This window comes from Rhinolophus hipposideros, assembly GCF_964194185.1.
Source record: "Rhinolophus hipposideros genome assembly, chromosome: 20".
NCBI lineage: Eukaryota > Metazoa > Chordata > Mammalia > Chiroptera > Rhinolophidae > Rhinolophus > Rhinolophus hipposideros.
Genome location: NC_138066.1, coordinates 14116007 through 14126027, shown reverse-complemented (window position 1 = coordinate 14126027; position 10021 = coordinate 14116007). Strand labels below are relative to the sequence as shown.

The 10021-nt window shown below is 40.9% G+C and overlaps 1 protein-coding gene across 2 annotated transcripts in view; it reads left to right on the top strand.

Annotated features, from left to right (window-relative positions):
* The first annotated feature begins 1203 nt into the window (after window positions 1-1203).
* Window positions 1204-10021, top strand: part of PAFAH1B1 (platelet activating factor acetylhydrolase 1b regulatory subunit 1) — a 63250-nt gene continuing 54432 nt past the window's right edge. Inside the window, exons 1-2 of one of the 2 annotated variants that reach the window (XM_081027639.1) lie at window positions 1207-1598; window positions 2145-2280. The gene's annotated coding sequence lies outside the window, so the exon portion shown is untranslated. Of the gene's footprint in view, window positions 1599-2144; window positions 2281-10021 lie in introns of both variants that reach the window. The other variant, XM_081027638.1, reaches the window with a different exon arrangement.

Genomic DNA, 10021 nt, shown 5'->3' with positions numbered 1-10021 from the left:
AGCCAATGTCACATCTCTGGTAAGTGGCTGATCCAGGATTCATACCCAAGTTATATCTTTCATTAACTCAGCTGCTTCTCAAAGGCAGTGTATGTAGGTTGGTGCAAAAGTAATTGCAGCTTTTGCAGTTTTTAACCTTTCAAACCGCAATTACTTTTGCACCAACCTAATATTTACTTGCATAAAGGGAATAAAATCCATGAACATAAGCCTAAACCTATGTTTCAGGAAAAGAGTTTCCTTGGGCAATACAAATTAATGATGAGACAATCACACTACGGTAGATACCTCTTCTTGAAAGAATATCCCATATTGAATGATTCAAAACCTCCAATCTGGCCTCTTTTTAAATGTCTGCGTGGAATAAATTGACTACAAATTCCCAAGACTTCTTTGTCATCAGTATTTCGACCTATAATTTAGCACACACGTGCACACACACTCACAAGCCATGTAGGGATAAAGTTCCAGACCTTTCTTTGGGAGTCAGTTTTGAGACTTCCAGAGTTTCAGGTGTGTGTGTGTGTGTGTGTGTGTGTGTGTGTGTGTGTGTGTGTCTAAAAAAAGAATAGCTGAATCACATCTAAAAGCGAATGCTCCCAATTAAAAATCTGTAATAAAAATGAAGACAATTAGGCATTCCATCAGACTTAATCTCAACAGCTCTTCATCCCAAACCAACACAACAAACTCCCACCCCCGGGCCCAAGCTGGGAAATAAACCCGAAGGCTGGAGATAGAAGGGGAGGCAGCTTGGCTCAGGCTCCGCTTTATTCTGAAGCCTGTGGGGGGGGGGGAATGGGGAGCCAGAAGCCACGGATGCCAACGGGTACCGCAATTAGCCGGGGGAAGGCGGGAGAGCGCGTTGGTCGGCAAAAGCAGGACTGGGAGGTGAACAGAGACGGAGTTCGCGAGGAGCCAGCACAGTCAGATGAGGGTCTAGGAAACGGAGCGCCTTTTTTCCAAGGTTACACAGACGTACAAGGCGCGAGGAGCAGCGCCTCGTGCGCAAACTCGCTCGCCGATCTCTGGGTACCGCCAAGCCGCACCAGCCGCCCGCCCGCCCGCTAAGCCGAAGGCCGGTGCGGCTCAGGGCCCGGCCCAGGTCAGCGCATGCGTCGCGGCCCCTCCTCCGCGCTCGGCCCCCTCCCCTCCCTCTTCCCGGCCGGTCTGGGGCGCGGCGGCGGCGGCGGCGGCGGCGGCGGCGGCGCGGTGACGTCAGGGCGTTGGGGCAGCTCCTGTGACAGACGGAGCTGGAGCGGCGGGGCGGCGGCGGAGTCCGGCGGCCGAGATAGCGAGTGAGCGAGCGAACGAGCAGCGACACCGGGGTCTAGGGAGCGAGAAGGAGAAGGAGGGGAGCTCTCGGGCGCGAGCGAGAGAAAGCGCGAGCGCCAGGCTTGGGCTCGAGCCCCGGAACGGCTGAGGAGCCCGCCCGCTCCCCTCCCCCTCCCCGGGCCCGGGCCCTGCGCGCCATCCTCCCCCTCCCTCCTTCCCTCCCTCCCTCCTTCTTCCCTTCCCTCTCCCTCTCCCCCTCCCCCGCCGGTGGATGGGAGTGAAGGACGGAAGAGGCCCTGCGGAGGCGGCAGTGCAGCGCTCCGGTAAGGCGGCGAGGGTCTGCGCCCTTCCCTCTGTCTTCTTCACCGCGCTCGGGCGGCTGCGGGCCGGGCCGGCGGCCTGACGATGTGGCTGCGCCGGTCCCCTCCCTCCCATTCTCCCCTCCCCCTGCCGCCGCCTCCTCCTTCTTCTTCTCTCCTCGCTCTCAAAATGGCGGCCGCGACGGCCGTTGAGTGAGACACACGGAGGAGGGGGACCGGCTGAGGAGGGCGCTGCCCTCGCTCCGCTCCTTCCCCGCCCGGGTTCCGGGGTTGCCAGGCCTCCGCGGCTCCACCCGCGGCCCTCCCCGGGAAGGGATCACCCTCCTCTCTCGGTGACTTAGCAAGAAAAGTATTCTTGGGTAGGAAGGGCGTGGAGAGCAGGTCGCTCTCTGATCTTGGGGAAAGGGTTCAGCCCTCTCCCCGGCCCCGGAAAGCGAGCTCCGCTGTCCCCACCCCTCCCGTGGTTGGCGGCTCGGGAACCGGGCTCGGCCCCGCGCCGCCTCGGCACCTCCAGGCCTTCCAGGCGTTCCGTCCCCAACCTGTCCTTAGGATGGGGTGACCCGAGGAGGATGGCCCACCCCTCTCCTGGCTCCCCTGTGCGGTGGTCCACCCTCTGCACCCACTAAGGAGGAGGAGGAGCGGCCCGACCCACAGAAACAGCCGCAGCATCCATCCACCAAAGCAGGCAGGTTTTTTTTTTGTTTTGTTTTGTTTTCTTTTTTTCCTGCCACCGGCTCCTCAAACGGGAGTTGCCTTTTGACGTTGTAACACGGGGCTTCGAGGCCCTCAGCCATTCCTCTTCACCTAACCTCCCCACTCCGTTAGGAAAGGCAGTGCCTTCTTCCTTAACTCCCAGGTGAGAAATGCCTGTGCGGTGTTGGGCAGATTTTAATTCTGCCTCTCAAACCGTGAGTGGCGAGGATGAGGAGGTTTTCAGTATCCGAGATAAGAGAGCAGGGCTTTATTTGTTTTTCTGCTTTTCTTCAGTGACTTAGCAAGAAACTCCTTGGGAGGAGGGCAGGAGATTTCCTTTGGGGATTAGGGTTTGTATCAGTCCCTTGGTTAAGAAATTGTGCTTTTGAAGAACCAGATTTGTGGTCTCGTTCTCAATGGGCGATGTCATGCCAAGCTTCCCCCTCCCCCTTTCCTTAAGAGGCTAATCGGGAGAGAAGAAAGATATTAACTGTCATTCCGACCTCTAGTTAAACACACAGTCCTTGAGATTCATAACGTCATAAAGTCTAAACAAAAAATGTGTGCCATTTTTGGTAATTCTATTTTGTTGGGAGGTGGATTGTTTTGTGTGAATTTCATTTTGAGGCTAGGGCGGAGGAGGCAGTACTTGGGCCTTTCAGACCAGTAGTCTCATTCCTCCCCTTTTGCCACAGCAGTATTTGCTTAAATTTTTAAAATTTTTATTCATTTATTTTTTGCAGCAGGGTTTGAGTGCTGCGAGGTTCAGTCCCTTAATCAGAAAAATTAACTGCCCGTGTATGTCTGTAATGATACAATGTTGAATATATAAACGCTTTTACTTAAAAAAATTCTGATGGCGGTCTAAGGCATTAGCTGCTTTTAATCTCTCATGGGGATCTTTCAAGACACAGTTTTGCAAAAATAAGTGGCAGTTGCAAATTGCAGTTTTTATTAGAGTAGGAGAGTAATCTGTACTTGGGTGATTTATTCTTTCATGTTCTATTATAGATGATCATTGTTTGGATTGTTTAGAAGGGGAGGATCTCCTATAACAAATTTGAAGCTTTTTTTTATGTATCAGGGAAAGGAACCCAATTTTTCACAAAATATTTCCATATATGTTGATTTTCATGGAGCTAGCCCTATTTTGCCCCCCCCCCCTTTAAAAAAAAAGGGGCTAATATTTGTGGATGCTGTGAACAGCCATTGAGCCATGGAGACTGGGTGGAGTAAGAGAGCAAAAGCTGTGAAGTGCTAGATTTAGATTGCCCTTTCATAGCATTTTTCTCTTGCTTAGATTTTGTAATGTTATTTGATCCTAACTGATGCTGCCACCACAAAGGCATTTCTCTGTAGTAAATCTTAAAATCTCATGTTTAGTTGCCACCTTTTTTTGCAAGGTGGGTAGTGAATGGAGTAAAAAACCAATGTCCCTGCTCTAAAACAGACACTTATTGTCTATATGTATCTGTACATATACATACATACACATTCATATATATGTATACACACACCCTTCTTAATGTTTTTTGTTTTAGTCAAGTAAATGTAAATTAACGAATGCCAGAAATATTTGGCAAGAAATACAAATGTTGCAAAAATCTAATACTACAGATATTTTCTTTCAGTTTGCATTAAAACAATAAATCTGCAATTTTTTTTTAATAACAAACATCAAAGATGAGTAAAAAAGGATAAGATAATTTGTGTTAAAGGCTCTATATGGACATTTTCAGTTGTGTGGTCCCTCGAAAGGGTCCTTTTTGTAAGGTACTACCATAAGAGAGAGTAGGTCACTTTAACGTTTTGTATTAAGCATTCATGTGAATAGACATCTTCAAAAGAATGTCAAATTTATGTGGTAAATGTGATTTTGATGAGCCTTGTAACTATGAGTGTATGTATTTTTGCACTTGTTATTTTTAATGAGATTAGAAAGTAGAAGGGTTCATATGGTGAGGAGTGAGTAAGGTTAGAAATGATAAGTCAGTTACAAGTCTGACATATCTCCATCCCTAGTACTTGTAGCTATAAAAGTGCACTAAGGGCAGTGATTTTTCAATAGATCATTAATCGATCAGGAGCTTAAAACAATTTGACTTTAAGAGCTTTAGTTCCAGATGTGTATCTGTGTGGGTTTCTGATACATGTGGCAGAATCTTTTGCTTAATTTGGAGGTCAATTTTTGAAATTCTTCATAATCCTACATTTATAAAACTTTTAATAAGATTGGGATGGATTTCATTTTATGGAATTACTTGGTATCTGTTTTCTAGATAAAGTAACTCTAGTATGTAAGAGATTCTGATACATTTCTGGAAGGGAAAAGTCAAACCATATAATTTTTGGTTTTCTAGGTAGAACATTCATGTTTCATTGTGTATATTTTTTCAATGTAAATGTTTTCCTTCTATGTACTAAATTATATATAAATATATACATGACTTTTTGTTTACATGAGGTTCATATTATTCACTACTTAATAAACAAGCCATAGAAACTATGGAAGTTGTCAACATTAGGATGGATAGCTTAAAAAACAAACCCAAAACAAAATCTTACGGTAATCAGAGTGAATTTTCCAGTTCTTCCCATTGAGTTCTAAAGCAGTGAATCATGCACTCTTTTGCCAAAAGGACTTGAGGCTTACTTAGTTAGTTTTAAACCTGCTGTGGGTTCTAAAAGAGATTTTTTTTTTACTTGCCTCTAGTCTGTTGTGAAAATATTTCATAATGACAAGTAACCTATTTTCGTGTACATTAAAGAGAGAAATAGTTAAGTTTGAAGTGGAAATTCTTTGCCACTGTTCTGTGTCTTCTACAAAACTCATTGTTTTATTACTTAAAAAGTTGCTCTATTTAAAATAAAACTAATAGTATGTAATATAAGTTCTGAAAAGAAAAAGAAAATCTGTTTTCCTGTAGATGCTTAGCTGTAGAGTGAATCCTAGTTGCTGAAAGCCAAATGTTTTGGGAAATCTGTTCTTCATGAAGAAAGATGCTGTGCAATAAAAGCCTAATAGTTAACTGCAGTGAAGGCTTTTTGCATTGTTTTAGTTTTGTTGCTCACTTGATTTGACACTTTGGGCTAGTCATTTAAGTGGAACCTTAGTTTAGCTTCTGCTATGTGCATAATTTTTAAACTTGCCATGGCAGTTATAGACTTAATTGATATTTGTGTAATGTTTTATACTCGTTGGATGCAGGCATCACAAGTGCTTATTATTTTGATTTGTTGTTTTTCTCTTCAAAAGATGGTGGCTTTTGGTTGAAACTTACCTAGTTAGGATTGATCTGAGCATTTGTCAAGAATACTTCTGAAGTTACTGTCATTTAACATTGTCATAAACATTTCCTTAGAGCTTTATTTCCTTAAATAATACGGTACTCATTTTCACTTGTTCTGTTAGCTGTTTTTTGAGGTAGGTTGGTATTTTTATGGGTGAGAGAACTGAAACTCAGAATTTGTTTTCCTAATGTCACATGTTAGGCAAGAGCTAGAATGAGGTATGTATGTATTACAGGCACCGAACCACCTGGGTATTACCTTGTGTGATCAAGGAAATGTTCCTTTTTCTTTTGACAAAATGGACTTATTTTATGATTATTCTTATGTTTGTCAATTTCTTTTTTTTTAATGGTGAAAATCATGGCATTTATTGCCTGCATCATTTAAATTGGCATTTATTAACATATGGTCTTATATTGTTAACTATTTTGCTTGCGTAAGGCCTTAGACATTTGAGTAGTGACTCCCACAAAGTGCCTACTACTGCTTTACAGTAATATTAATAAGTTAATAAAGACTTGTTGCATGCATACACATGATATACAGGTAGTATTAGTATTAATAAGTAAATATTGCATTTGATTGAATGCAGGGTTATGTGAAAGGAAATGTGCTATCCTTTGTAATAACTTCAGCGATCTCTCAGGAATTAAGGTGAAGGAAGGAAAAGAGTTTATACTTCCTTTAAAGAGATTTTATGGTGTCTTAGGGAACAGTGTCATGCTTCTGACATAGGGCCACAAGATTCTCAAGTATAAGAAGTGAATTAACCCAACTGGACAAAGTGCATTTGCATTTTGTAATGAGCTGCTCTTTGCATTTTCATTATTGCCCTTGAGCTCTTAGGTGTTGACAAGTTAAGTACGGCTGTTAAGAAATTTTCTGAGAGAGTGTCTCTTGATAACAGTAAAGTTAAGAATCTGGGAGATTTTTAAGGAATTTAACTTTTGAAGGCATTATGCAAAGTTTTGTGTTTATTAAGATTTTTACATTGTTGATTAATTGACTTTTAATCTATGGCAAAGATAGAAGGATGCATTTATGATGTATGCATAAGGCATATATGCTGTTTATTCATCTCATATTTTTATCAAAAATATGCTGATTGCAAAAGCAGGGAAGGTGTAGCTAATGAGTCTGTTTTATTGATTAGGTTTTTTTGGTTAACTTAGTTTTTAAAGGTGGAAAAAGGCTATAAATATGGCATTATCAGAGAAATTTAAATAAAGCTGCTGACTAAAATCATATATGAATATTTTAGATCTTGATACTAACTCCACGACTTCCCAGCTTTATACCTTGAGGAGGAGCCTCAGTTTCCTTATCTATAAATGAATGTTGACAGTATCTAACTCATTGGGTGGTTACTACTATTGAATGATAAAAGGCCTATAAATCCTTCAATAAATTTTTTTTATTGTTAGACCTTTTTTTTTTTAAGGAAGAGAATTTAACATACTGTTTAAGCATATAAAGAAAGCCATTACTATATTAATATAGTTCTTACAGTTTTAAGTGTATTTCTTAAGAATTAGTATTGGAGATTCTTTCCCCTTTGGTATCCATTGTTATCTGAAACCAGTGGTGGCTTCAAAGCTTCTTAGTAGGCAAGAAGTGCTATGTAAATCAGTGCCAAACAAACAACAACAAAAATCAGTTTTTTAATATAAAATTATACTGCAAGTAAGCATTTTATTTAAACTGCAGAGTACAATTTACATTTTTATTTTAACAATCAAAAGCTTTGTACCTTTAAATATTATTTTAATCACATTTTTCCTTTTTTTTTTTAAATAAGCTTTTTTTTTGGACTAATTCTAGATTTACAGACAACTGTAAAGATAATGCACAGTTCTTGTACATGCTTTCCACCCAATTTTCCCCATTGCTAACATCTTACATTTCTGTGGTACATTTGTCAGTGTTGGTATTTACTATTAGCTAAACTCCAGACTTAGTTGGATTTTACTAGTTTTTCCATTCATTTTTCTGTTCCAGATCCAATCCAGGATTCCATCTTGCATTTGGTTATGTCTCCCCATCCTTTTCTGGTCTGTGACAGTTTCTGTCTTCCTTTGTTTTTCTTTACCTTAACAGTCTTGAGTAGTACTGGTTAGGTATCCTGTAAAATGTCCCCTAAACTGGGATTGTCTGATGTTTGTGGGTTTTTTTGTTTTGTTTTTTTTATGATTAGACTGGGGCTATGCGTTTTTGGGAAAGAAACAGAGGTGAAGTGCACTTCTCATCACATCATGTCAGGGGCTTCATGATACCCACAAAACGTTACTGGTGATGTTAACCTTCATCACTTGGTTGATGTAGCGTGTGCCAGTTTTCTCTTTCATAATTTTCTTTCCTTTCTCAAACTTTATCCTTTGGAAGTGAGTCAAGTCTGTGTCCCAGAGTGGGGAATGTTACATATATTATTTGGAATTCTTCTGAAAGGCAGATTTATCTCTTCTCCGCCATTTATTAAAACAATTTACATCTTTATTATCAGAAAAATTTCACTTAGAGTTTTAAATATTATTAATTTAAATAACCCCAACATTTTCCTAGTTGTTTAAAAAGTAAAAAAAGTTCTTTTTGGAAGGGGAACAGGACTTTATTGGGGAACAGTGTGTACTTCCAGGCCTTTTTTCCAAGTCAAGTTGTTGTCCTTTCAGTCTTAGTTGTGGAGGGTGCAGCTCAGCTCCAGGTCCAGTTGCCATTGCTAGTTACAGGGGGCACAGCCCACCATCTCTTGTGGGAGTGGAACCGGCAACCTTGTGGTTGAGAGGACACGCTCCAACCAAATGAGCCATCCGGGAGCTCAGCGGCAGCTCAGCACAAGGTGCTGTGTTCAATCTTAGTTGCAGGGGGCGCAGCCCACCATCCCTTGCGGGAGTCCAGGAGTTGAACTGGCAACCTTGTGGTTGAGAGCCCACTGGCCCATGTGGGAATCGAACTGGCGGCCTTCGGAGTTAGTAACATGGAGCTCTAACCACCTGAGCCACTAAAAAGTAAAATATTTTAACAGTAGTTTGGAGACTAAAGATCAGAGCAAGTATTTGAAGAAGCTTATTAAATAAATTATATATCCCTCTAGAAGTTATTCTGAGTAAAGTTTAGTGTTGGGATTGTAGAGAAAAGCTCCCCATTTGGGAGCGTGATCTGCAAAGGAAAACACATAGGGTATCTTACTCATTGGTTCTATGTTAGTATTTGACACACCTTGTTCTTCCCCTTTCCTTCAAAAATGTTTTAAATACTACAGCAGAAAACAAAACATTTTGATTAGACTCTTTATTTTAAAAACAACTGGTAGATCCATGTCCTGAAAGACATTTATATTAAGGAGAATTTATTATTTATTATTTAAGAGCAAGATAATTGAGAATTGTAGTTATTACAGTTCTTGCAGTTGTTTTTATATCTTAACCTTTCCATTGTAACACTTGTATAGAGAATCTCATTGGGTTTCTACTTTTAAAAAAATTATTCCACACCATAACATATTTTTATTTATCTTCTAAATTTTCATCAATTTTTCTGTCCAGCAAACATTTGTTATATTTAAGCTATATTATATCCCAAGTATTGAGGATACATGATTATCAACTCCTGCCCTCAAAGATCTTAAAGTTTCTAAACATATTTAATATGCAGAAGTAGCATAACAATTCTACAATCAACATATGTACTTGGTGAGATGAGAGCCCAAAATTTTCAAGGAAGTCTTCACAGAGGTGTTGGTTGAACATCTTTGAAGAAACCTTGTCACACTGGGGTTTCATGCAGAGGAAGTACAACTGGGTTGGTGAGGAAAGTTCCCTGCTCAGTGTGGCTGCAGTGGTGGTGCATAGCCCGTCCTCAGGTGGAGATTTTTACCTGTTAAAAATGTAAATTTCCAGGCTCCATCTTAGATTTATGCAGTACAAATTCCATGGAGGGGCACCTGGGATTTCTGCATTTTTAATAAGCTCCCTGGTTGATTGCTTTTGAGAAGCACTGCTTTTGCCGTTTTGAGGTGCCAGTGGAGGATTTTAAGTTATGATAAGTAGACCTATGAGGAGACTGTGTAATTAGAGTGCATGTTGAAGAATGAATTTGAGAGAGATTCAGTTTGTATAAAATTAGTAACCAGTTGGATATGCAAAGTGAGGGAGATGAGGAGTGAGGAATTGAGGTTTTGGGGGTTTTTTGTTTGTTTTTTGTTTGAGCTGTTGAGTGGATGTGGATGTTATGAAGGAAAAAGAGTTGAGGAAGGAACAAAGTTGGGGAAAGTTATTTTGGTTAGGGAAAGTTTTTTTTGGTTATATTTCTGTATGTTTAACAGGATAACCATTAAGTGTAGAGGGTGTGTGTGTGTGTGTGTGTGTGTGTGTGTGTGTGTATGTAAAGGCTAGCTATTTAAATTCTCACAGGTAGTTGTGAGGAGTAAATGAACACTTGTAAAACAC